General features: G+C 37.9%; 2 long non-coding RNA genes across 13 annotated transcripts; both read right to left on the bottom strand.

Annotated features, from left to right (window-relative positions):
- Positions 1-4287: 4287 nt before the first annotated feature.
- On the bottom strand, positions 4288-13215 carry LOC144659442 (uncharacterized). Of its 11 annotated transcripts, none has more exons than XR_013571898.1 (10): positions 11942-13215; positions 11666-11710; positions 11392-11486; positions 10589-10724; positions 10004-10050; positions 9368-9470; positions 9031-9132; positions 8711-8874; positions 7746-7823; positions 4288-5792 (listed from the first exon to the last, which is right to left on the bottom strand). It is a non-coding gene; the product is annotated as an uncharacterized LOC144659442 (long non-coding RNA). The 11 variants fall into 11 exon arrangements; XR_013571896.1 differs by having other exon boundaries at positions 9045-9132; XR_013571892.1 differs by lacking the exon at positions 8711-8874 and having other exon boundaries at positions 9045-9132.
- A 202-nt stretch (positions 13216-13417) lies between these two features.
- On the bottom strand, positions 13418-25065 carry LOC144659435 (uncharacterized). Of its 2 annotated transcripts, XR_013571889.1 has the most exons (4): positions 23860-25065; positions 21394-21509; positions 18123-20437; positions 13418-15388 (listed from the first exon to the last, which is right to left on the bottom strand). It is a non-coding gene; the product is annotated as an uncharacterized LOC144659435 (long non-coding RNA). The 2 variants fall into 2 exon arrangements; XR_013571888.1 differs by lacking the exon at positions 13418-15388 and having other exon boundaries at positions 17100-20437; positions 23860-24516.
- Positions 25066-25832: the final 767 nt, after the last annotated feature.

The following is a 25832-nucleotide window of genomic DNA, read 5'->3' as shown; positions in this document are numbered from 1 at the left end:
GCAAAATCACGTGATCTATTTTAACCAATTGCGCGCGTGGATTTTGGACAGTGAACGAAGATTGTATATTAATCGACGGTATTCAACCCAACCTTCCCATCGTGCGCTGCGATCTTATTCTCGATGAAATTTAGTAAGCGTATTTTCTATGGCATGGTATAAAATAGTTACACAACACTTTCTCGTGGTATACTATGGAATATCCCACTTGTCACTTGTATTTTCTTCGTATACACACTCGCCTAAAGGCTCGTGTGTATACCGAGAAAATACAAGTGACTCGTGGGATATTCCATAGTATACCACTCAAAAGCGTTGCATAACTAGTATGTATTCCCCTGTATTCTCATGTAGCTCTCTCTCGTGTACCTCTGTATTCTCATGTATTAATTCCCATTCATATATTAATTCTCATGTATTCTTATGCATTCCCATGTATTCTCCTGTATTCCCCTGTATTCTCATGTATTCCCCTGTATTCTCCTGCATTCCCCTGTAATCTCCTGTATTCCTCTGTATTCTCATGTATTCCCCTGTATTCTCATGTAGCTCTCTCTCGTGTACCTCTGTATTCTCATGTATTAATTCCCTTCATATATTAATTCTCATTATTCTTTCATTCCCTTTTCTCCTGTATCCCCTGTATTCTCATGTATTCCCCTGTATTCTCCTGCATTCCCCTGTAATCTCCTGTATTCCTCTGTATTCTCATGTATTCCCCTGTATTCTCATGTATTCGGCCTGTATTCTCCTGTATTCCCCCTTTATTCTCATGTATTCCCCTGTATTCTAATGTATTCCCCTCAGGAGCCCATGGGCTCCTGATTCCCCTGTATTCTCATGTATTCCACTGTACTCTCCTGCATTCCCCTGTAATCTCCTGTATTCCCCTGTATTTTCATGTATTCCCCTGTATTCTCATGTATTCCCCTGTACTCTCATGTATTCCCCTGTATTCTCCTGCATTCCCCTGTAATCTCCTGCATTCCCCTGTATTTTCATGTATTCCCCTGTATTCCCCTGTATTCTCATGTATTCCCCTGTATTCTCATGTATTCCCCTGTAATCTCCTGCATTCCCCTGTATTCTCCTGCATTCCCCTGTATTCTCATGTATTTCCCTGTACTCTCATGTATTCTCCTGATTCCCTTGTATTCTCCTGTAATCTCCTGTATTCTCGTGTATTCCCAATTGTATTCTCCTGTATTCTCCTGTAATCTCCTGTATTCTCGTGTATTCCCAATTGTATTCTCCTGTAATCTCCTGTATTCTCATGTATTCCCCTGTAATCAGCTCCTGTATTCCCCTGTATAATCTCCAGAGTGATGAGTAGTTGCATAACTAGTATGTATTCCCCTGTATTTCCCTGTATTCTCTTGTATTCCCCTGTATTCTCATGTATTAATTCCCATTCATATATTAATTCTCATGTATTCTTATGCATTCCCATGTATTCTCCTGTATTCCCCTGTATATCTTTGTATTTCCCTGTATTCCCTTGCATTCTCCTGTATTCCCTGTATTCCCCTGTATTTCCTTGTATTCTCCTGTAATTTCTCCTCTATACCCCTCTATTCCCCTGTATTCTCTTATATTCCCCTGTATTCTTCTGTATTCCCCTGTATCTCCCTGTATTCTTCTGTATTCTCCTGTATTCCCCTGTATTCTTCTGTATTCCCCTGTATTCCCCTGTATTCTCTTGTATAGACTCTATGCAAATATGGTGGCTGTTAATTTTCAGCTCCCAGAAGAATCATTTGTCAACCAAAATTAAATTACTCAAACTTAAAGATAAAGTCAAAGTAAATCAGCGTATGAAGTTTAAAGGCTATACTTTAAACTAATGGGAAGTAACAGGGACATTTATATTGCCAAAAACATGAAAACAAGGCTAGGCAGGCCAGGGTGACTTTTTCCATACAAATCTCTTAAATTTGAATGAGTCATAACTTTGCTGCCATTTAACCCAAAACACTGAAACTTCTCAGAATAGCATAATATTTTATATATATTTAAGTGCCACCAACAGCGTTTTAAGAAACTTGACCAAACAATGGAAATGAATAACAACCATTTTTGCATAGGGTCTATTCCCCTGTATTCTCTTGTATCTCCCTGTATTCCCCTGTATTCTCCTGTATTCCCCTGTATTCTTCTGTATTCCCCTGTATTCTTCTGTATTCTTCTGTATTCCCCTGTATTCTCCTGTATTCCCCTGTATTCTTCTGTATTCCCCTGTATTCCTCCTGTATTCCCCTGTATTCTTTTGTATTCCCTGTATTCTGACATGTATTCCCCTGTATTCTCCTGTATTCCCTTGTATTCTCCTGTATTCCCCTAAATATAAACAGTCTGTTTATTACAGGGGGGGGGGGGGGAAAGAAACTTCCCATACATTCTCTTATATAAAATCTGAGCGATGCTCTCACAACTTGCAAAGCAATCATCGGGGCGGTAGTCAGCGGATGTCTCTAAGGCGCATGAGCAGCTCCTTTCTTTGTGAACTTGCCTATACAATAACAACATGGGACCAGCGAGAGAGTTCGATTTTTTTATATATATAGTAATAAAAAAGACTTTCTAAGTTTTGTCTTTAAAGCAGCGAAAATTTCTCCGGTGGTGTTTGTTATGAAATAAAACCATCACGGAAATGGTAATGAAAACGTGGCGATCGAATATTCCCGCGCCCGTCGGAGCTATTGTACGTGCTGAGCTCTATTATTTCGAGGTTGTTTGTTGACTTGGTCTTTCTTTGTTTTACTTCATTTACAATCCCCATGTGGGCCAGTTGAAAATTGTGGTACAAACAATTACATTTCAGCACTGAAAAGTAGCATGGCATCACAAAATTCTGCGTTCTTAAAACTACACAACGATGATGAAATTTTCGGATAAATACACTGCTTTTAGATTTTTAGTTAAGAGAATTGAACCCCTTTATAATAAGTGATTCCACGGCATAGCAGCTTCCATTTCGCGGGAAAAGATTGCCTGTTGCATCATCGTCCAAAAACCACTGACTACATCGTGAATTGATCGCTTTGCAAGTTGTGAGAGCATCGCTACTCGGTCCCAGACCTCGTGTCTTCCCCCCCCCCCCCCCGCCTGGTTTATTAGCTTTCATCAATGTCACTGACAATAAATAATTCGCCATTTTGAAATCTGTTTCTGCTCAAACTCACCGCTTTTTTTATTTCGTCTAACTTAGCCAACACTGACAAACAAAATACCGTAAAATTCCGGTTATAAGCCCTGGGCTTATACAACTTCGTAAGGGGATTTGAGTGGGCTTATAAGTGGAGGGGCTAATATATCCAGGAGGGCTTATAAGCGGAATAAAAAAATCGTTTCGAAATGAGAAACACGAGTGTTGAATGGAAATATGCTTTTAAGTTAAAAACGCATAATAAAGCAACATTTAGTCCTGTTCAGTATTCATCCAGCAGAGGTGGGCTTATATCCGGGGGGGGGGGGGCTTATAATCGGATGTATTTTTGTTTCCAGGTAGAATTATTGGGCCTATAACCGGAGGGGCTTATAAGCAGGGGGACTTATAACCGGAATTTTACTGTAGTCTGTTTTAATTATATTTAAATAAATTTTAAATATTGAAATTTAGTCAAAATATTTAAGAAATAATAATTATGAAATGGAGCATGATCAAATTAGCGAGAATATTCGAATGCATTTTGATTGGGCGCCATCTTGGATCCTTACTCAGGAGTAGTAGGAGTGAGGCTGAAAACACAGTGAGGGGGAGGGAAAGGGGAAGGAAAAAGGAGTGTAGCTGAGGTCCTGAAGAATAAAACAAAAGAGAAATTCAAATCATTTCACAACCTCGACTTTATTTATTCGTTTGTTTGTGATCAGTGGAGCATAATTCGAAACTAGACTATTGAGTGGTCATTGATCCTTACACAAGAGAACGGGACTCCTGTTCGTTATTAGCCGTCCTTAGACTTTCTAAAAGTCGTTCGCTTCTCGTTTCCGGTTTGGTGGTAGTAGACCCTGTGAGCTCGACTTGTAAGCAAGTCTACCACCCCCCCCCCCCCCCAGTCCTTAACTTTTCCACTCCAACTCCATCCTTTCAAGTGGTAACTCGTTACCTTTTTTTGCAATCCTACTAATCACCAGGGACTGCGGAACATTTTTTCTAATGGGGAGGGGGGGGGGTTGATTGATAGTGGATTGATGTGGGGAGCTTTAGAGACTCTTCTCTTGGCATTAGTCTTTATATTTCCATGCCCTTCTCCCAGCTTCTCCGGCTTAGAATGCAATTCAGACGGGCTAGGTACAACTTACATTTATTCCCATTTGATTCATAACTCTTTACTGTTATAGTTTCCGAGCTAGCTTCCCAAATAAAGGTTACTGGTACAGTCAACTCTCGCCTTGTGGACACTCGCTATTACGGACAAAATCCAGATCCCCGGTGAAAAAAGGTTTGACTGGAAGTGACTCCCACTATTACAGACTCTCGCTATAAAGGACAATAAACGATACCCTGGGCGTGTCCGCTATTACAAGAGTTGACTGTACTAGATTTATTGGCTATGTAAACATCCTAGTACAAATCTCAGTGACAAATACCTCAATTTAACACACTTTCACATAAGAAAATAATAATAAGAAATTGCAAAGCAAGTTAAATCTGTGACCTCTTCAATTGGTTGCCATGTAAGAGTTGAAAGTGGGATGATTTCATGTAACCACACATGAAAAATACCTTGATAGCAGGTTCCAAGTTTTTATTTCTATTTTTAAATTATATTTATTGTTAATGAAGTTATTATTTTTAACAGCTAAAGATTTAAAATAAATACATAAAGATTAAGAGGAGCGATTGAACTACATAAGGTTTCAATGAACACCCTGCACATTGTCATTTGTAAAATATCAAATGTAAATGTGCATGCCGGCATGGGGTCATTAAATTTTATGTAATTCTATTGCTCATCTTTATCTTAAAGTATTTATTTATAACAACTAAAGAATTTAAATTAATACATATATGTTTCAATGAACATTAAACCCTGCACATTGTCATTTGAAACATTTTCAAATGTAAATGTGTAATTGGCATGTGGTCATTGAAATGTTACGTAATTTCATTGTTCATCTTCTCTTAAATTATTTAATAATGATATTTTGTTATCAGTGTATAGTTTATATTACTGTTTATGTTTTTTTTAATATAGCTGTTGTCATTTGGAAGCTGGTAGCAAGATTAACTTTTCAAGCATGATTACATAAAGTCATCCCAGATTCAAATCTATTATGGCAACCAACTGAAGAGGTCATAGATGAACCTGATTTTGTTTTGTTCATCATTGTATTATGTAAATGTGTGTTGAAAGTAAATGCAATTGAGATCGTTCCTGATCGAGATGGTGTTTAGTTATGCTTTCGTTTCATTTCAATTCTTCTTACTAATTCCCAATACATTTCTTTTAATGTTTGTTTTGAGAATTTGCTGGTTTATCAAGACAGTATTCTCCAGTTGATGATTGTCTTTGTTCTCATCACTTGACTGATGGACAGTGGACCAACAATGTAAGGAGAAATTAGAAGTTGATCGCTTGATCTTCTCAATATTGTTTGTTAGTAGAAAAGAAATCTTGTCTGGACTTTAAACACAGCATATCCAACGTGACTACATCAATGTCCTTTCATGATCTTCACTGCTTGTTATTTGTAACATTAATTATGGTACTTTGCTGCATTGAGTGTTGGTGAGTTATGCATTGGCCTTCCTTTTAGGACTTTGTTAAACTAGCCCTGTGAAATAGAACCTGCAAAGAAAGTTGAAAAATACTAAAGATTTGCAAGCAAAAGATCCCTAGGTTGAACTGAGAATTACTGTTAAAATGTACTGACTTTCAGATAAGAGCGGCTACTTGAATGGGGTCACTAGGAAAACATTGATTGAGAACAAAGGACTGCAGCGCATTTTTTTCATAAATCACTTGCCAGAACCAGTTAAATTAAAATGAGAGAATACAATACTAAAAATTTCTAAAAACATTAAAAGGAATATTACCGATCATTATCTGACCGAAAAAAAGATCATCTTTGTCTACACAGAAAATATAAGACCCTCTCTCAATATTGCTCCAAATATTGAAATAAATTTGATTTGGTTATGACTATTTAAAAGCTTAACTCACATTCAGATAATAAAAAATTATGTACTGAATTTTGATCAACATTGTTATGGCTCACTTTTAAAACGTTTTTAACTCTGCTTATAAGCCACAACACAGATATAAGCCCCCCTCTCCCATTTAACCAAAATGTATTTTGGAAACCTTCATTATTCTGCTTATATAAGCCCCACCTGGAAATAAAGGGCAACCTTGAATCATTGGCACATACTAATATACTGCCGGAGCTTATTCCGGTTTCAATTGCATTAAGGTCACGGGGGATACTAATAGCGTGAAGAAATTCATTTAGGGAAATTTTGTTTGACCTGCATCTTTTAAAACGCTTAACAAAACGCAGAAATATTCAAATTTAAGTGAAAACTTTTAAAGCTCAAAGACTAACTACAATCTATATGAACGTATATCCCTAAGGGTTGTTTTAAATTGGTTAAAATATCAAAGAAACAGGGATTGTTTACAAATCACAAGCACGCCCCCATATTTTTGTCCAGTCATAAATATCTCGTAAAGTTGTCGATGTCAGTCGCTGTACTTCGTGCATACGCTTTAAATAAATGCATAACGAGGGGCCTAAGGTGTCCCCTGCGACCTTAAGCAGCTAGGAATACTTCTCCTCCCTCTGGATAGGATGCTAGTCTATCGCAGTTTTCCCCCAGCATTATTTCGCCAGTACCCATTTGTACACCTGGGTGGAGAGAGGCACTAAAGTGTCTTGCCCAAGAACACAACACAGTGACCTGGCCAGGGCATCAGACCCTGTAATGTCCAGAGTCCAGTGCACTAACCATTAGGCCACTACACCTCCCATAACCAGAAATTAGCCAATCCCAAACCTGTTAAGAGGCTGTACAAGGCAAGGGCTTATAAGTAGAAAATTATGGTATGATAGTCAATCACAGGCAAGTATTGCCATGTGTTCACTCTGATAATTCTCTTACAACACTGGATTACGAGAGACAATGTAATAAGTAATGAAGATGAATGAAGTGTTAAACATGACTCAGGCATGGGACAAAGAAAAATTCTGAGTCCCTGACGGGAATCCAACCCCTTGGCCTCCCTGATACCGGTTGGGCGCTCTAACCATCTGAGCTACGAGAGACTCAACCTAGTACTACATATCAACCTAGTAAAATGGCCCTGCTCACGAGAAGTCTCTCGTAACTCAGTTGGTTAGAGCGCCCAACCAGAATCTGGGAGGTCATGGGTTTGATTCCCGACAGGGACTCAGAATTCTTCTTTGTCCCATGCTCGAGTCATGTTGAACACTTCATCTTCATTACTTATTACCAAGCTTAAAATTTACCATCTTTATTATTTACTACAAACTTGATGAATTCGACATTGCTGATCCTAGCAGTATGCAGGACGCGTGTCACTTATCAACCTAGTAAAATGGCCCAGCTCACGAGTCGGCTCTCATAGCTCAGTTGGTTGGAGCGCCCAACCGGTATCTGGGAGGCCATGGGTTCGATTCCCGTCAGGGACTCAGAATTTTTCTGTGTCGCATGCTGTGTCGCATGCATGAAGATGAACACTTCATCTTCAATAATTACATTGTACAAATTATCCACATACCTGGAGGAGCGTCAATTATCAGGTTATTCAATCATGCCTATGCAAATCTGATAGAAACTGCCTGAGGTATGATTCTTGCTACAAAAATAAAAAATAATTGTCGTCACTAAATGTCAGTGGTGAATGGTAAAATCAAGATAATTATCTTTTCTGCAAGACTGGGAATTTTGTAGCCTAATGTAAAAAATCAAGACTTAATATTTTGCAAAAACAAATCAAGCTCAAAGTGATGACCTGTGAAAATTACTCAAATTCTGCCTTTTTAAAAGGATCATTTCCCAAAGCAATTTGAATTCATGTGTTTTACTCTTTCCTCTATTTATTCTGTCAGCAAATTAATCATGTAAATTTCAGCTGTTTTATCCAATAATTTGTACTTAAGCATCCCATGCTAGTAATTTGGCTACTTGGCAAGGAACAACGTTAAAGTTCTGCAAATTCTTTTTTTGTTTTGTTAAATCCTCAATCTACAATCTACTTCACAGAAAAACAAGAATGCCATTATTAAATCCTCTCAGCTAAAAACAAAAGACTCAGATGAAGTGAACAGCCTAAGATGCACTCTTCTGCTTAATTGATTAACAAACTTCAAATGACACAAAAACTAACCCAATGATGTTCGAGTCTTTTAAGTTTGTTAATCAATTAAGCAGAAGAGTGCATCTTATATATTTTAGGCTGTTCACTTCATCCTTTTCTCTTGAAAAGCAGATGAGAAACAGTGAATCATGGAAAGGAGAGATATTGGCTAGTTACCATGAGTTCCGTTATAAAGTTGGGAAGAAGTTAAGATCACAAAAAGACATGAACGTGACACAATCAGTTACTCATTGTGAAAAGGGAAACTGAATGGGAATGCAAATGTGAATGAACATGCTACATACAATAGTGTTATTTTTTATAAAAAATTAAATGATGCTTAGCAAACATGCAGAATAAAGCATATACCCACAAGTTTATTTTACCTGAATATTTTGTTTCATCATATTCGTTCTCATTTTGTAAAATGATTTTGAGTTTCATGACATGCAACTTAGGCAATAAAGGTCCCTATTTGGCAGAATGATGGCATATTGACTTGCATGTACAATGGGTTTCAAATAAGGTAGTAATGTGCGTGAGGACCACCCTGTGTGACCAAAAGAAAAACAAAAAAGGGTTGTAGCCAGTTACTATGGCAATGGTTTAATGTTTGACTGGCAAAACACTTGGACCCATTGGGGCCCTAATAAATTATTATAAGCTATAAAGTCAAGAATACTAAAGGTCATTTCTTATAATATACCTCTTTTTACTCACCCAGAAGAATATTGGGTCTGGTGAATTATTTTTTTCCTCATTCTTGGAATACTTGGCTCACACAAGTCAACATCCAGTATTCCATCCTGGAAGAACAAAGAAAACACCAGCAGATTGACCATTAATAACATAATTATCCAGATGTTTTGCTGTATTATTCTTGAAGACACTTGACCTCAATTTTACAACTTTTACTTAGAGAAAATAATCCTTCTTCCAAAACCCTGGTTTTGATCAAAGCAGTTTTATTTTATATGTTCACTAATCCCTTTACCCATGCAATACTGTAAAAAATTAAAAACTGCCAAAATTTCAGGTTATCTTTCCACCTGCTTATAGCTCAAAAGCACGTCCAAGCAATCTGCATCTCGACAGTAATAGGAGGATCAATGCATGCTAGATATGGATTTACACTTCTTCTCAAGACTGAAAAGTAATCAAATATGTACTAAAGCTTATTGTAGCTCTGTGATAATTAGCAACCAGTGGCTTGGCAGACGGTGACTGTTTCAGGTGATTAATAAACTTTGTTCAATTTCTACTGTTTCAAAATTCATAAAACAAAACAACACAAGCTTATTTAAGGTCTTAAAAGGTCTCTGCATGCACACATGTGGACAACACGCAGACATATTACATATTACGACATGTAGCAGCGACAAAATCATGTGTTCTTCACACTGAAGGGACATGTCAAGCAGGAGGTGTAGTGGGGACATGTAGAAGGGGCAAAATCAAAATATGTACACATGCAACAAAATGTATCGGGACATGAACTGTCTTCTCTTCTTTTCAAGTGCAATTTACAATGATGATTCAAGCTCACTGCTGTAAACAGACACAAAAGAGGCCCTGTTAGGGTTTTAGGATTATGGAATATATGGGGTATTCAGAGAAGAGACTGCTCACTAAATGTAAAAATTACGGATTATTAATTTTGTGTTCCATTATAAAATTACCGTAAGGACTTGTGTATAAGCTGCACTCCCAACTTTCAAGGTTGATTCTGAAAAAAAATTAAGAATGCTAAGTTAAAGTGGTTGGTTGCTATATGCACAATAAGATTTAATTTTATGATGTGCGTTTACTACATTAATCAAATCTCAAATTACCTTTTGAAGCTAATATCTATTCACTCAAATTCCCTGAGTTTTATCAAAAAGAGATGCTTTAGCCCGATCTTTTGACGAGATGTTTTCTTTATTACAAAGGACCACAGATTACATGTATGTTACAAATTTAAGTACAGATTATTATCAGTCATCACTTTTAGGGTTATTATTTTTAATTGGGATATGAATTATTTCCATAGTTTACCTAGAGGATTATGGATTATTGACTGACCCCCTAACAGGGCCACACAAAGTCAGAAGTTTTTTCCAGGAGATTAGGAAGAAGAAAGGGTTTTGATCAATGCAGTCTTGTTTAGATTATGCATCATGTGTTCACTAATCCCTTTACCTAATACTGTAAAACATTAAGCCCTCTGACCCTTCTCCTCAAAAACAAATATGAAACAGAAAACTGCCAACATTTCAGTTTACCTTTCCGCTATTACAGCTCGAAAACATTGTCCAAACAATCTGCAGCTCAACAGTACTAGTCCAAAAATGCTTGTCAACTCCTTTTTGTGGGACAGGAATAGGAACATGCTTGATAGATTTACACTTCTTCTCTTGTCTGAAAAGTAATCAAAGATATTCTTACGTTTAAATAAATGTAGCTCTTTGATAATTAGCAACCAGTGACTTTGCTGAAGGTGACTGTTTCAGGTGATTTAAATTAGACTACAGTCATTGCTACTGTTTCAAAATTCATGAAACAAAATAACACAAGCTTTAGTCTTAAGGCAAGGAGGAAACTACTGGGCACATTTACCAGTTGGATTTAAAAAAACATAATAATTTTGCAGTGCTGGAAATAATTGTTCTTACTTAAAAGAACATGTGTCCTTCCAAACTTTTATTTTGAACGGACATATTAGAAAATTGGTCGGACATCAATTTGCATTTTAAATCAAACACATTAAATTTTCCAAGACACAGTCACGTAAGTTCTCGGACATCATGTCGGAACATATTGCAAAATTGGCCGGACATTTTGGCATATTTGATCGGACAATGTCCGATGACCGACAGTAATTTCCAGCACTGTTTTGTGTTTACAAAACTTTTAGAAGGGTGACTAAATCAATTTGGTGATATTTTCAAGAAAAGTCAAGGTTAACAAACTGGGCATGTACCAAAACCCAAAACAACAAAACGAAACCACCGCAACGACACTTCAAAAAGCATTATACTGCAAATTAAAGAGCCAGTGTGCAATGTTGTTACAATTGTATACTTACGTTTTCATTGTTGCCATTTTGATACAACAAACCCTTCTCATTCTTGGGGTCTTCTCTTCTTTTGAGGTGCAATTTACAATGATGATTCATTCAAGCTGTAAACAGACACAAAAGAGGCCCTGTTAGGGTTCAAGGATTATGGAATATAATTTACAGATTTTCAGAGAAGAGATTGCTCTCTAAATTTTAAAATTACAGATTGTTAACTTGTGTTCCATTATAAAATTTAATTATCGTAAAGACTTGTGTATAAGCTGAGTGCACTTGTACATACATGTACATTTAAGTCGACGGTCCCCAAGTCTCTGCAAGGTTGATTCTGAAAAAAAAAAAAAAATGCTTCATTAAGGTAAAGTTGTCGGTTGCTATTCACAATAAGATTTACCATACTCTTATTCTGTGTATACGTTTACCACATTAATTCCCAATTAACTTATTCAAATAAAAAATTGCTCTTTGACAAGATGTTGTCTTTAAAACTACGGGGCCTCACAAAAGTGACAAATTTTATTCCAGAAAACTAAAATATTCCAGTGTAGCCATACCTTACCTTTAACAGATATATATCCAGAAATAGCACCAGTCAGATGGATAGATTGCCATCCAGGTGATCCAGGCAAAAACAACCTGAAAACTATTGAGAAAACAAAGAACACAGCAAGGAGAAGAGAGTTATATAAAAAACAGACAGTTTGAATACATGGAGTATACAGTGGAACCTCGATTTAACGAACCTCTATATAGCGAAGTCCTCGATGTAACGAATGATATTCTTCGCCCCAGTAATAGTAAAATGTATGGAAAAGAACCTTGATATAACAAAACCTCGTTATTAACAGCGAACACATTTTAATTTGCCAGTCCCTTGGCACATCGTTATATCGAGGTTCCACTGTATTACATAGTTGCACGGAGATATGAAATTTCTGAAGAGTTTGACCATTTTCTGAAGAATTCGTCTTGAATCAATCAGTTTGAATAGTATTTAACCCTCCTTTTTGCCAAGTTGACTTCTGGTATGTGGGTAGAGATCAAGGCAGACAAATCGTCTTGAATCAATCAGTTCGAACCAAATAAACAACATTCTTAACCCTCATTTTTGCCACGTTGATTTCCCGTATGTTGGTAGAGATCAAGGCAGACAAAACGTCTTGAATCGAGTGGTTCGAATCAAATAAAACAACTTTTTAAACCCTCATTTTTGCCAAGTTGACTTCCGGTATGTTGGGTAGAGATCAAGGCAGACAAATTGTCTCGAATCGATTGGTTCGAATCGAATTAACAACGTTTTTAACCCTCATTTTTGTCAAGTTGACTTCTGGTTTGTCGGGAAGAGATCGAGGCCAACAAATAGTCTTGAATCGAATTACTTCCAGGATGTTGGGTAGAGATCAAGGCAGACAAAGCATCTCGAATCGATTGGTTCGAATCGAATTAACAACGTTTTTAACCCTCATTTTTGTCAAGTTGACTTCTGGTTTGTCGGGAAGAGATCGAGGCCAACAAATAGTCTTGAATCGAATTACTTCCAGTATGTTGGGTAGAGATCAAGGCAGACAAAGCATCTCGAATCGATTGGTTCGAATCGAATTAACAACGTTTTTAACCCTCATTTTTTACAAGTTGACTTCCGGTATGTCCGGTAGAGATCAAGACCGACAAATAGTCTCGAATCGAATTAACGTTTTAAACCCTCATTTTTGCCAAGTTGACTTACGGTATGTTGGGTAGAGACCAAGGCAGACAAAGCGTCTCGAATCGATGGGTTCGAATCAAATTAACAATGTTTTTAACCCTCATTTTTGTCAAGTTGACTTCCGGTATGTCGGGTGGATCAAGGCAACAAATAGTTCGTCGACGTTTAAACCCTCATTTTTGCTAGTTGACTCGGTATGTGGGTAGGACCAAGGCAGACAAACGTCCTCGATGGGTTCGATCAAAAAAACGTTTTTAACCCTCATTTTTGCCAAGTTGACTTCCGGTATGTTGGGTAGAGATCAGGCAGACAATTGTCTCAATGGTTCGAATCGAATTAACAACGTTTTTAACCCTCATTTTTGTCAAGTTGACTTCTGGTTTGTCGGGAAGAGATCGAGGCCAACAAATAGTCTTGAATCGAATTACTTCCAGTATGTTGGGTAGAGATCAAGGCAGACAAAGCATCTCGAATCGATTGGTTCGAATCGAAGTAACAACATTTTTAACCCTCATTTTTTACAAGTTGACTTCCGGTATGTCGGGTAGAGATCAAGACCGACAAATAGTCTCGAATCGAATTAACGTTTTAAACCTCCATTTTTGCCAAAGTGACTTCCGGTATGTTGGGTAGAGATCAAGGCAAACAAATCGTCTCGAATCGATTGGTTCAAATCGAATTAACAATGTTTTAAACCCTCATTTTTGCCAAGTTGACTTTCGGTATGTTGGGTAGAGATCAAGGCAGACAAATAGTCTCGAATGGAATTAACGTTTTAAACCCTCATTTTTGTCAAGTTGACTTCCGGTATGTCGGGTAGAGATCAAGGCCGACAAATAGTCTCGAATCGAATTAACGTTTTAAACCCTCATTTTTGCTAAGTTGACTTACGGTACGTTAGGTAGAGATCAAGGCAGACAAAGCGTCTCGAATCGATGGGTTCGAATCGAATTAACAACGTTTTTAACCCTCATTTTTGTCAAGTTGACTTCTGGTTTGTCGGGAAGAGATCGAGGCCAACAAATAGTCTTGAATCGAATTACTTCCAGTATGTTGGGTAGAGATCAAGGCAGACAAAGCATCTCGAATCGATTGGTTCGAATCGAATTAACAACGTTTTTAACCCTCATTTTTTACAAGTTGACTTCCGGTATGTCCGGTAGAGATCAAGACCGACAAATAGTCTCGAATCGAATTAACGTTTTAAACCCTCATTTTTGCCAAGTTGACTTACGGTATGTTGGGTAGAGACCAAGGCAGACAAAGCGTCTCGAATCGATGGGTTCGAATCAAATTAACAATGTTTTTAACCCTCATTTTTGTCAAGTTGACTTCCGGTATGTCGGGTAGAGATTAAGGCCAACAAATAGTCTCGAATCGAATTAACGTTTTAAACCCTCATTTTTGCTAAGTTGACTTACGGTATGTTGGGTAGAGACCAAGGCAGACAAAGCGTCTCGAATCGATGGGTTCGAATCAAATTAACAACGTTTTTAACCCTCATTTTTGCCAAGTTGACTTCCGGTATGTTGGGTAGAGATCAAGGCAGACAAATTGTCTCAAATCAATGGGTTCGAATCGAATTAACAACGTTTTTAACCCTCATTTTTGTCAAGTTGACTTCTGGTTTGTCGGGAAGAGATCGAGGCCAACAAATAGTCTTGAATCGAATTACTTCCAGTATGTTGGGTAGAGATCAAGGCAGACAAAGCATCTCGAATCGATTGGTTCGAATCGAAGTAACAACATTTTTAACCCTCATTTTTTACAAGTTGACTTCCGGTATGTCGGGTAGAGATCAAGACCGACAAATAGTCTCGAATCGAATTAACGTTTTAAACCTCCATTTTTGCCAAAGTGACTTCCGGTATGTTGGGTAGAGATCAAGGCAAACAAATCGTCTCGAATCGATTGGTTCAAATCGAATTAACAATGTTTTAAACCCTCATTTTTGCCAAGTTGACTTTCGGTATGTTGGGTAGAGATCAAGGCAGACAAATAGTCTCGAATGGAATTAACGTTTTAAACCCTCATTTTTGTCAAGTTGACTTCCGGTATGTCGGGTAGAGATCAAGGCCGACAAATAGTCTCGAATCGAATTAACGTTTTAAACCCTCATTTTTGCTAAGTTGACTTACGGTACGTTAGGTAGAGATCAAGGCAGACAAAGCGTCTCGAATCGATGGGTTCGAATCGAATTAACAACGTTTTTAACCCTCATTTTTGTCAAGTTGACTTCTGGTATGTCGGGTAGAGATCAAGGACGACAAATAGTCTGGAATCGAATTAACGTTTTAAACCCTCATTTTTGCCAAGTTGACTTCAATTCCGGTATGTCGGGTAGAGATCAAGGCAGACAAAGTGTCTCGAATCGATGGGTTTGAATCGAATTAACAACGTTTTTAACCCTCATTTTTTACAAGTTGACTTCCGGTATGTTGGGTAGAGATCAAGACAGACAAATAGTCTCGAATCGAATTAACGTTTTAAACCCTCATTTTTGCCAAGTTGACTTACGGTATGTTGGGTAGAGATGAAGGCCGACAAATAGTCTCGAATCGAATTAACGTTTTAAACCCTCATTTTTGCCAAGTTGACTTACGGTATGTTAGGTAGAGATCAAGGCAGACAACGCGTCTTGAATCGATGGGTTCGAATCGAATTAACAACGTGTTTAACCCTCATTTTTGTCAAGTTGACTTCTGGTATGTTGGGTAGAGATCAAGGACGACAAATAGTCTCGAATCAAATTTACGTTTTAAACCCTCATGTTTGCCAAGTTGACTTCAATTCCGGTATGTCGGGTAGAGATCAAGGCAGACAAAGTGTCTCGAATCGATGGGTTTGAATCGAATTAACAACGTTTTTAACCCTCATTTTTGCCAAGTTGACTTCAATTCCGGTATGTCGGGTAGAGATCAAGGCAGACAAATAGTCTGGAATCGAATTAACGTTTTAAACTCTCATTTTTGCCAAGTTGACTTCAATTCCGGTATGTCGGGTAGATATCAAGGCAGACAAAGTGTCTCGAATCGATGGGTTCGAATCAAATTAACAACGTTTTTAACCCTCATTTTTGTCAAGTTGACTTCTGGTTTGTCGGGAAGAGATCGAGGCCAACAAATAGTCTTGAATCGAATTACTTCCAGTATGTTGGGTAGAGATCAAGGCAGACAAAGCATCTCGAATCGATTGGTTCGAATCGAATTAACAACGTTTTTAACCCTCATTTTTTACAAGTTGACTTCCGGTATGTCGGGTAGAGATCAAGACCGACAAATAGTCTTGAATCGAATTAACGTTTTAAACCCTTATTTTTGCCAAGTTGACTTACGGTATGTTGGGTAGAGATGAAGGCCGACAAATAGTCTCGAATTGAATTAACGTTTTAAACCCTCATTTTTGCCAAGTTGACTTACGGTATGTTAGGTAGAGATCAAGGCAGACAACGCGTCTCGAATCGATGGGTTCGAATCGAATTAACAACGTTTTTAACCTTCATTTTTGTCAAGTTGACTTCTGGTTTGTCGGGAAGAGATCGAGGCCAACAAATAGTCTTGAATCGAATTACTTCCAGTATGTTGGGTACAGATCAAGGCAGACAAAGCATCTCGAATCGATTGGTTCCAATCGAATTAACAACGTTTTTAACCCTCATTTTTTACAAGTTGACTTCCGGTATGTCGGGTAGAGATCAAGACCGACAAATAGTCTCGAATCGAATTAACGTTTTAAACCCTTATTTTTGCCAAGTTGACTTACGGTATGTTGGGTAGAGATGAAGGCCGACAAATAGTCTCGAATCGAATTAACGTTTTAAACCCTCATTTTTGCCAAGTTGACTTACGGTATGTTAGGTAGAGATCAAGGCAGACAACGCGTCTCGAATGGATGGGTTCGAATCGAATAAACAACGTGTTTAACCCTCATTTTTGTCAAGTTGACTTCTGGTATGTTGGGTAGAGATCAAGGACGACAAATAGTCTCGAATCAAATTAACGTTTTAAACCCTCATTTTTGCCAAGTTGACTTCAATTCCGGTATGTCGGGTAGAGATCAAGGCAGACAAAGTGTCTCGAATCGATGGGTTTGAATCGAATTAACAACGTTTTTAACCCTCATTTTTGCCAAGTTGACTTCAATTCCGGTATGTCGGGTAGAGATCAAGGCAGACAAAGTGTCTCGAATCGATGGGTTCGAATCGAATTAACACCGTTTTAAACCCTCATTTTTGTCAAGTTGACTTCTGGTATGTTGGGTAGAGATCAAGGACGACAAATAGTCTCGAATCAAATTAACGTTTTAAACCCTCATTTTTGCCAAGTTGACTTCAATTCCGGTATGTCGGGTAGAGATCAAGGCAGACAAAGTGTCTCGAATCGATGGGTTCGAATCGAATTAACAACGTTTTTAACCCTCATTTTTGTCAAGTTGACTTCTGGTTTGTCGGGAAGAGATTGAGGCCAACAAATAGTCTTGAATCGAATTACTTCCAGTATGTTGGGTAGAGATCAAGGCAGACAAAGCATCTCGAATCGATTGGTTCGAATCGAATTAACAACGTTTTTAACCCTCATTTTTTACAAGTTGACTTCCGGTATGTCGGGTAGAGATCAAGACCGACAAATAGTCTCGAATCGAATTAACGTTTTAAACCCTTATTTTTGCCAAGTTGACTTACGGTATGTTGGGTAGAGATGAAGGCCGACAAATAGTCTCGAATCGAATTAACGTTTTAAACCCTCATTTTTGCCAAGTTGACTTACGGTATGTTAGGTAGAGATCAAGGCAGACAACGCGTCTCGAATCGATGGGTTCGAATCGAATTAACAACGTGTTTAACCCTCATTTTTGTCAAGTTGACTTCTGGTATGTTGGGTAGAGATCAAGGACGACAAATAGTCTCGAATCGAATTAACGTTTTAAACCCTCATTTTTGCCAAGTTGACTTCAATTCCGGTATGTCGGGTAGAGATCAAGGCAGACAAAGTGTCTCGAATCGATGGGTTTGAATCGAATTAACACCGTTTAAAACCCTCATTTTTGCCAAGTTGACTTCTGGTATGTTGGGTAGAGATCAAAGACGACAAAGTGTTTCGAATCGATGGGTTCGAATCGAATTAACACCGTTTTAAACCCTCATTTTTGCCAAGTTGACTTCAATTCCGGTATGTTGGGTAGAGATCAAGGCAGACAAAGTGTCTCGAATCGATGGGTTCGAATCGAATTAACACCGTTTTAAACCCTCATTTTTGCCAAGTTGACTTCAATTCCGGTATGTCGGGTAGAGATCAAGGCAGACAAAGTGTCTCGAATCGATGGGTTCAAATCGAATTAACACCGTTTTAAACCCTCATTTTTGCCAAGTTGACTTCAATTCCGGTATGTTGGGTAGAGATCAAGGCAGACAAAGTGTCTCGAATCGATGGGTTCGAATGGAATTAACACCGTTTTAAACCCTCATTTTTGCCAAGTTGACTTCAATTCCGGTATGTCGGGTAGAGATCAAGGCAGACAAAGTGTCTCGAATCGATGGGTTTGAATCGAATTAACACCGTTTTAAACCCTCATTTTTGCCAAGTTGACTTCAATTCCGGTATGTCCAGTAGAGATCAAGGCAGACAAAGTGTCTCGAATCGATGGGTTCGAATCGAATTAACAACGTTTTAAACCACAGGACCACAGGCCAACACAAGATTAGGATCCGTTGTCCTACCGTCGAACGCAAAAATTGTTTACAGCCAAGCGGTATCGGCTTAATGAATTGTTTTGCGCGCGCTGTCTTTGCGGCTTTATGTCATTGTTGACATTGCTGTGATGCAACTTTCGCATGAGATCGAGGCCATCCTGCCACATACCGACATACATAGAAGGACACATAGAAAGACTTTCGCTTGCGCGTTCACAGGACAACCAGGGGACCACAGGCCACCACAAGATTAGGATGCATTCTCCTACCGTTGAACGCAAAAATAGCATGCACTTTAGTAGAAAATATGTACATAAAATTATCATATATACCGAATATTAAAAAAAGCAAGCATTTGAAATTATCATATAACGAATAGTAAAATGGCATGCATTTAAAAAATTGTTATATACTAAATGGTAAAATACAATGTACTTAAAATTGTCATGATGTAAAAATACCCGATAGTGAAATAAAGTATGAACTTAAACTTGCCACGTACAAATACCCTGAATAGTTTAAAAGCAGGCACATTAAAATATCATGTACAAATATCCAAAACAGTAAAATTGCGTGCACTAAAAGATTATCATATACCGAATGGTAATAGCACACATTTTAAATTACCGGTATCATATACCAGAATAGTAAGATAACATGTACCGTACTTAAAATTGTCATGTAAAACAACCCAATAGTAAAACAAACACGAACTTAAAGTAATCATGTACAAACACCCAATAGCAAAATATGTATCAGGTAGAAAATAGCATACATGTACTTTTAAAAATACCCTTTACGTAGTAAAAAAAGCATGAACTTAAATTTGTCATGCACAAATACTCAATAATTTATTATAGTAAAAAAATTATGAACTGAAAATATTTTATCATGTACAAATACCCAATAGCAAAAGCAAAAAAAGCTTTAACCATAATAAACATATGCATTTTTACTCACCAGAACTGTCTTTCTTATTCCTGAGAGCCTTGAATAATACCCGGTAGTAAAATAGCATGCCCAAATTATCATGTACAAATATCAAAAACAGCAAAATAGCATGCACTTAAAATTATCATATAAAAAAAGCCAACAGAAAAATAATATGCACTTGGAATATTAAATAATGAGTACGTAAAAACATCCAGGGAGTAGGGAGAAGCAAACCAAATTAAACAAAAGTTTGAACCATAATAAACATATGCATTTTTACTTACCAGAAATGTCTTTCTAATTCTTGAGAGCCAAATGTGTCTTGTTGAAATGAATGTAAACAGAAAAGAAAAAGTGGATCCACTCCAATTGGATCCACTCATGCCACAGAGAAAATGGTAACGTAGAGAACAGGAATAATCAAAATAGCCAACACATATTGTACTACAGTTATTCTCAAATGACAGTTTTAAAAAAATGGTAAGAAACAAAAGCTTGTATGATCATCTGGACACTTGAGTGACAGGTAAAACTGAATTCAATTATGATCATGATATGTACCCCCCTAAGTATAAGACAGCTAATCATCCACTTCTATCTATTAAATCACCTGCTAAATATATGAGCTGTTCCAAGATTTGAAAAAGGCTTAAACGACCATAACATCCTTTGTGGTCTGGTGTAAATCTTGAGCGCAACAGGTGCAAGGAAGCTGTCTGTTTCATTCACTAAAGATATGGAATTTCAAACAGGTAAAAGGTCAAATTACTTTTGACATATGCAAATTTTGACAACTTTTGGACTCTTTTAGCTGGGCCGCGTTAAAAAAGCAAAATTTGTTTAACTCCTCTAAAGCTGTAATAACAATTGATGCCGTTATCTGTGTTAGTAATAAAGACAAGTTTCATTCAAGAAGAATTTAGGTTCTGGGAATTTTATGCTAAATTCACAAAAAAATAAAACAAGTTCATTTCAAGCTAGACGCGATGGCGCGTCACAAGTCTGCCTTTCAATTCAATATTCACGGAAGGCTTTACGGCTCCGATGTTTTTCATGTGGAATGTTTCGTTTGCCGACTTGAGTTTAGAGTTTAGAGTTTATGACGCGCCGTCAACATTGATCTTGTTTTTTAACATTTCTTACAACATAAACTTTTGGTCTCTTCACAAGGGTCGCACGCGCCGACGAGACTGTTTATGAATTAATTGCCTATTGAAGCGACACGGCTTAGAAGCGAAAAAAAATATCTCTGGTTCTATTTTGCGTAAATGGGCGATTCAAACTGGAAAAGTGATTCCAATGAGTAGAAACTAAGTTCTATTAGAGTTTATATGATGCGCCGTCAACATTTATCATAAAAGTAAGGCCGGTAAGTCAAGTAACGAAAAAGTTATTTCTCCGTTTCTATTTTGTACAAATCGGCGATCTCTAAAAGAAGAAATAGCAAGCCATCAAAGAACAATAAACTATGGACAAAAGAAAAAACAATAAGCTTGCTCATACATACTGATGAGCATACGCGTATACAGAGTATACGCACATACGCAGACGCATATACGCAGATACGCATACGCGCGTATGTGCAAAAGCATACGCGTTTTTCGCGTATGTTTTGGGACGCTTATTTGCGAGCGGTACTGTAAGTATAAGACAGCTAATCATCCACTTCTATCTATTAAATCACCTGCTAAATATATGAGCTGTTCCAAGCATGAAAAAGGCTTAAACGACCATAACATCTTTGTGGTCTGGTGTAAATCTTGAGGGCAACAGGTGCAAGGAAGCTGTCTGTTTCATTCACTAAAGAGATGGAATTTCAAACAGGTAAAAGGTCAAATGACAATTTCCTCGCACAGAATAAGAATTGACATTTACTGGTTACGGGCAAATTTTAAAGCAAAGTGAAGGGTAAAGGAAATTGCATGCATGCAAAAAACTTCACTCCTTCGCAGTTCTACAATAATACTCATTCCCGCCCACGGATCTCAAAAATTTTACAAACCCATCTCTCAACTCCTCAAAGTTAAGAAATGAAACACCATTTCTTTTTGTCTCGTGATGTCATGACGTTGTCATGAAGACACAAGAATATACTACAGGGGAGAAGGTGCATTCCATGCGTGTTTGCTTTCTGAGGCCGCGGAATTTTCCCGCCATGTCAATATTTTTCCTGCCATGTCAAAATTTTCTTTTTTTAGTAAATGCCGAAAAATGCGATCATCATATTTAGACAAAACAGATGCTGTTTGCACTTGCACTTGTGTTTACAGTCAACTCTCTCTAAGACAGACACCTTCGGGACCGGCGGCAACTGTCCGTCTTAGAGACGGAGAGTTGAGGTAACATGACACCAGTAATTTCGAGATAATAAAGCTAAACCTTTGCACAATGCAACAAACCTTCGCTTACTGCAACAAGACTAAAATAATGAAAGGACCGTATTTGCTTCTCTTTCTTGTATTCGCTTCTTTTTCTCTCTCTACAAACTGTAATACTGTAAGTAGAAAATAACCTCTTTTGTGTCCATACACGTAGGCAGAGAAGTAACCGTTAAAGCGTCGTTGTATTTGGTCAGTAAGTAACTTTGCTTTAGATCGATATGAAGATTGGAGGTATTTTCACTAATAAAACATGATAAAAAACACTACTCAAGTGTCCGTTAATGATTTCAAAGTGCCGTTGTCCGTCTTAGAGAGGTGTCCGTCTTATAGGGAGTTTGGTTACAGTAAAATGACTGAAAAACATCAGGGACCATCACCAGGTGTCTGTCTTATGGAGGTGTCCGTCTTATAGAGGTGTCCGTTAAGAGAGAGTTGACTGTATTTTTTAACCTTTTTATTTGTTTTTCTTAGCTATCACACGAGATCCCCACCATTCTAGTCATATTAGTCAAACAGATAATAGCTACCATGAGAACAATGTGTTTTAGGATTTTGGTACAGCAATAGGGGAAAAGCATGTCTTAAACAGGATTGCGCCGTACAGAACTGTAGGTATGTTGACCGACAATATGTCGGGAAAACCTTTTTTTGCCGTTTCCATTTTTGATTAGAACCGATTTCAAAGATATAATAGATACACGCGAAAGGTCAACCATGAAGCTTTGCTTGGTAGTGTGCGTGAGTTTATTGAAACATGAGGTTGAAATGTTCTTATCAGTTACAAACACAAAACAACAAAGGAGAATCTGTGACTTTGTTGACCTTTTTAAGATATTTAAGAACCATATGTGACAGATAAATGCTTAATGAATCAAAGTGCAATACAGCGTTTTCCCACAGCTACACTGCTTGTGGTTAGCTGCTTTTTGTTGTTTTGGGCAAGACTATTTAAATCTGTTACCGTTAGCTGTAATTTGAGGTAAAAGTGAAATAAAGCCTGATTGTTGGGTAATAGACTGATTGATTGAATATGTTTGATCGTGTTTTAACATGGAGTCTAAATGTTTCTTTATGTTAGATGCACGCTTTTTAATTTTCGATATTTTCACAAGCAATAAATAGATGTGAAAAGCAGTCTATTTTCAAATAATTTAAACTCTGAAAAAAGTCACGAGACACTAAGCCCAGAGGGCTTTTGATTTAAAAATGGCTGCTTGTCTGTAATCAAGTGTACTGTCAGTTGAAACACAAAATAATATTGTACACAAAAATTTAATTGGACTCAAAGGATGTTTCTCTACTCCAAGTATCAGTTATAAATTTCCTAACTTTTTCCTAACCTACATAAACTTCCCCTGACCAAATAAATACAAAAAGTACATCATCTCAGTTACAGTAGTTTCTCTGACCTTTAGCAATTGTAAAACTTAGAATTCGAAATTTCTTCCGTCGACTAGTTCGTATAAACCCGTACTCAAATTATTAACTTATGCATGTGCCACGAGGTAACAGCTAAACAAGCTTCGCACGTTAAAATGGCAAAGAAGTAAATAAAATTGGAACTCCTGCAGATATAAAAACAGAATAGTCGACTCGACTCGACGAAAAAAACCTAGAGGGTCGGAATTGAATGACGCTTATCTGACCTTATCTCGGATTGCTTCGTTCGCGCACGACATTTTGCAGGTCATGAACTGGAGTTATTAAACCGCTTAAAGCGAAAGGATAACGAACAGAAAACAACACAACAAAACAATTTGAAAACTTACTTGCAAATGGAGATGAACAGAAGGCAGAAGCGTTCCAGAGAAAAGTATTTTAGCTGCTTGTCCTCGACGTCCTCGAGCTGCGCGAAAACCAAATTTGCCGCGCTCAGAAGGCGCGCTGGGGGCGCTGGGTACATTTTCGTACCCAGTTCCATTCGACCAAAAATCCGGAAAATTATAGTGGCGAATGGAACGATGGAACAGAATTTTTTTTTACTTTTCCGAATGACTTCACAGAATGCAAAACAAACTTTCCATATGGTAGTCCGTCTAATATGAAAAATTTTCACAGTGCATTTAAATAATGCACTGTGGCGGGTTTGCTGCACATATAACTAATATTTTTTGCAAATAAAAAAGCACAACAGGGATCTTTCAAAAGGCAGACAAGAAACGAAAAGGTTGCCAAACAAAAAGTTTAGTAAGCAATACAATGGTGTAGCCAGCACGTGCGTCATAACTATTTGTATATTCAGAGCCTTCAAGTTGCTGAGAAAGAAAGAGAATTTTCGACGGCGGGGGTCTGGGGACATGCCCAACCGCCCCCTCCCTAGAAAATTTGAAAAATTGAAGTAGCTTAGACGCGTTTTCCTTTATTCGGAGCGAAATAAAGTGAATATTTAGGCTTCAGGCAGTCAGCCTTAGCCCCCACCGCGCTCAAACGACAGAAATATGCAAAAAATAAGAAAAGTACTGCAAAGATAAGGTTTTAATTTTCACAGTTCAAAGTTCGATATATAACCGGTATCCTAAGGGCTTACTAAGTTTTTCGGAGCTTTACTAAAAAAAGTTGTACGTGTTTGAAATAGCGATATGCGGACTTGTCGGCGCCATTTGTCAAAGCACGGGTTCGGATGCGAAACATTTAAAAAAGTAAAAACACTGGTTTATCTGAGGGAATGGGATTATGCTTTTACTCGGCAACTATTTTTATCTATCCTTGCTCGTAATAACACTTCAATTTGAACAAAAAACGGCGAAATGGAAAGAAAACCTGCCTGAGACGTTTGACCGCGGTGAACTCTTAGCCGGCTGAGCCTTGGCACGAGAAAACGAAGGGCTCTAGGGACACAGGATTTCCAGTTCTAGATTCTAGGACTTCCGGTCTTCATGTATGCAGTCATGACGTTTCAAAAGAATGTATGAGAGAGTCGTTACGTTTTCGACTTCCGTTTAGGAATTCTTTGTTCCAAACAGCCAATCCAAAAAATGAATTAATACAAAAATCCTATGTCCCCAGAGCCCTTCGTTTTCTCGTGCAAGCCGGCTAAGAGAAACGAAAGGGCTCTGGGCACGAGAATGGGATCTGGAGTGAAAAAAAAAAAAGACTTGAACTTAGTGGCAGCTTTTCATCTGAAGGGAAAAAAATTTTCATTTGGAGTGACATAGTGCCACTTTCTTTGATATTTGATTACTAGGGAACTGGAGGGGACATTACGCCGAATCCACGTGGTGGCATTTTTCCCAAAAAGACCAAAAATAAAGATTTTAAGTTTCAAAATGGCCGTTTTTGGAGGATCTGGAGTGAAACTTATTGGAATTCTTTTGACCTGGAGTGAACATCAGGCTGAATCCACGTGGAAGCGTCTTTCCAAAAGACCCAAACTGTACAAAGGGATTAATTTAATGAACCTTATGCATCTGGAATGAAAATAAGGCTTTATCTTCCTGTTGGCATGTCATCACAAAGGCCAAAAACGCTTTTTTTTAGTTCCACATCGTCATGTGTGGCACTTTCTTATTCGACTTCATTAGGCGTTGAGAGGACATTAGGCTGAATCCACGTTTCAGTTGTGGCACTTTCCCAAAAGGGCCCAAACAGTACATTTAATTTTTAACTGTAACTTAGGGAGCCAATGAAGGTAGTTAAGCCTGTATGTTGCATGGCCTAGAATCTCGGTGAACCTGTGACTAGTCCGGAAGTTAGCTGCGGCATTCTGTACTCGTTGGAGTTTCATGACGTGCGAGTTCAGAAG

The sequence above is a fragment of the Oculina patagonica genome, chromosome 1, assembly GCF_052425735.1.
Source record: "Oculina patagonica isolate OP01 chromosome 1, crgOcupat, whole genome shotgun sequence".
In the NCBI taxonomy this organism is placed as follows: domain Eukaryota; kingdom Metazoa; phylum Cnidaria; class Anthozoa; order Scleractinia; family Oculinidae; genus Oculina; species Oculina patagonica.
The sequence above is the reverse complement of the archived record's forward strand: the minus strand, read 5'-3'. Positions and strand labels throughout refer to the sequence as shown.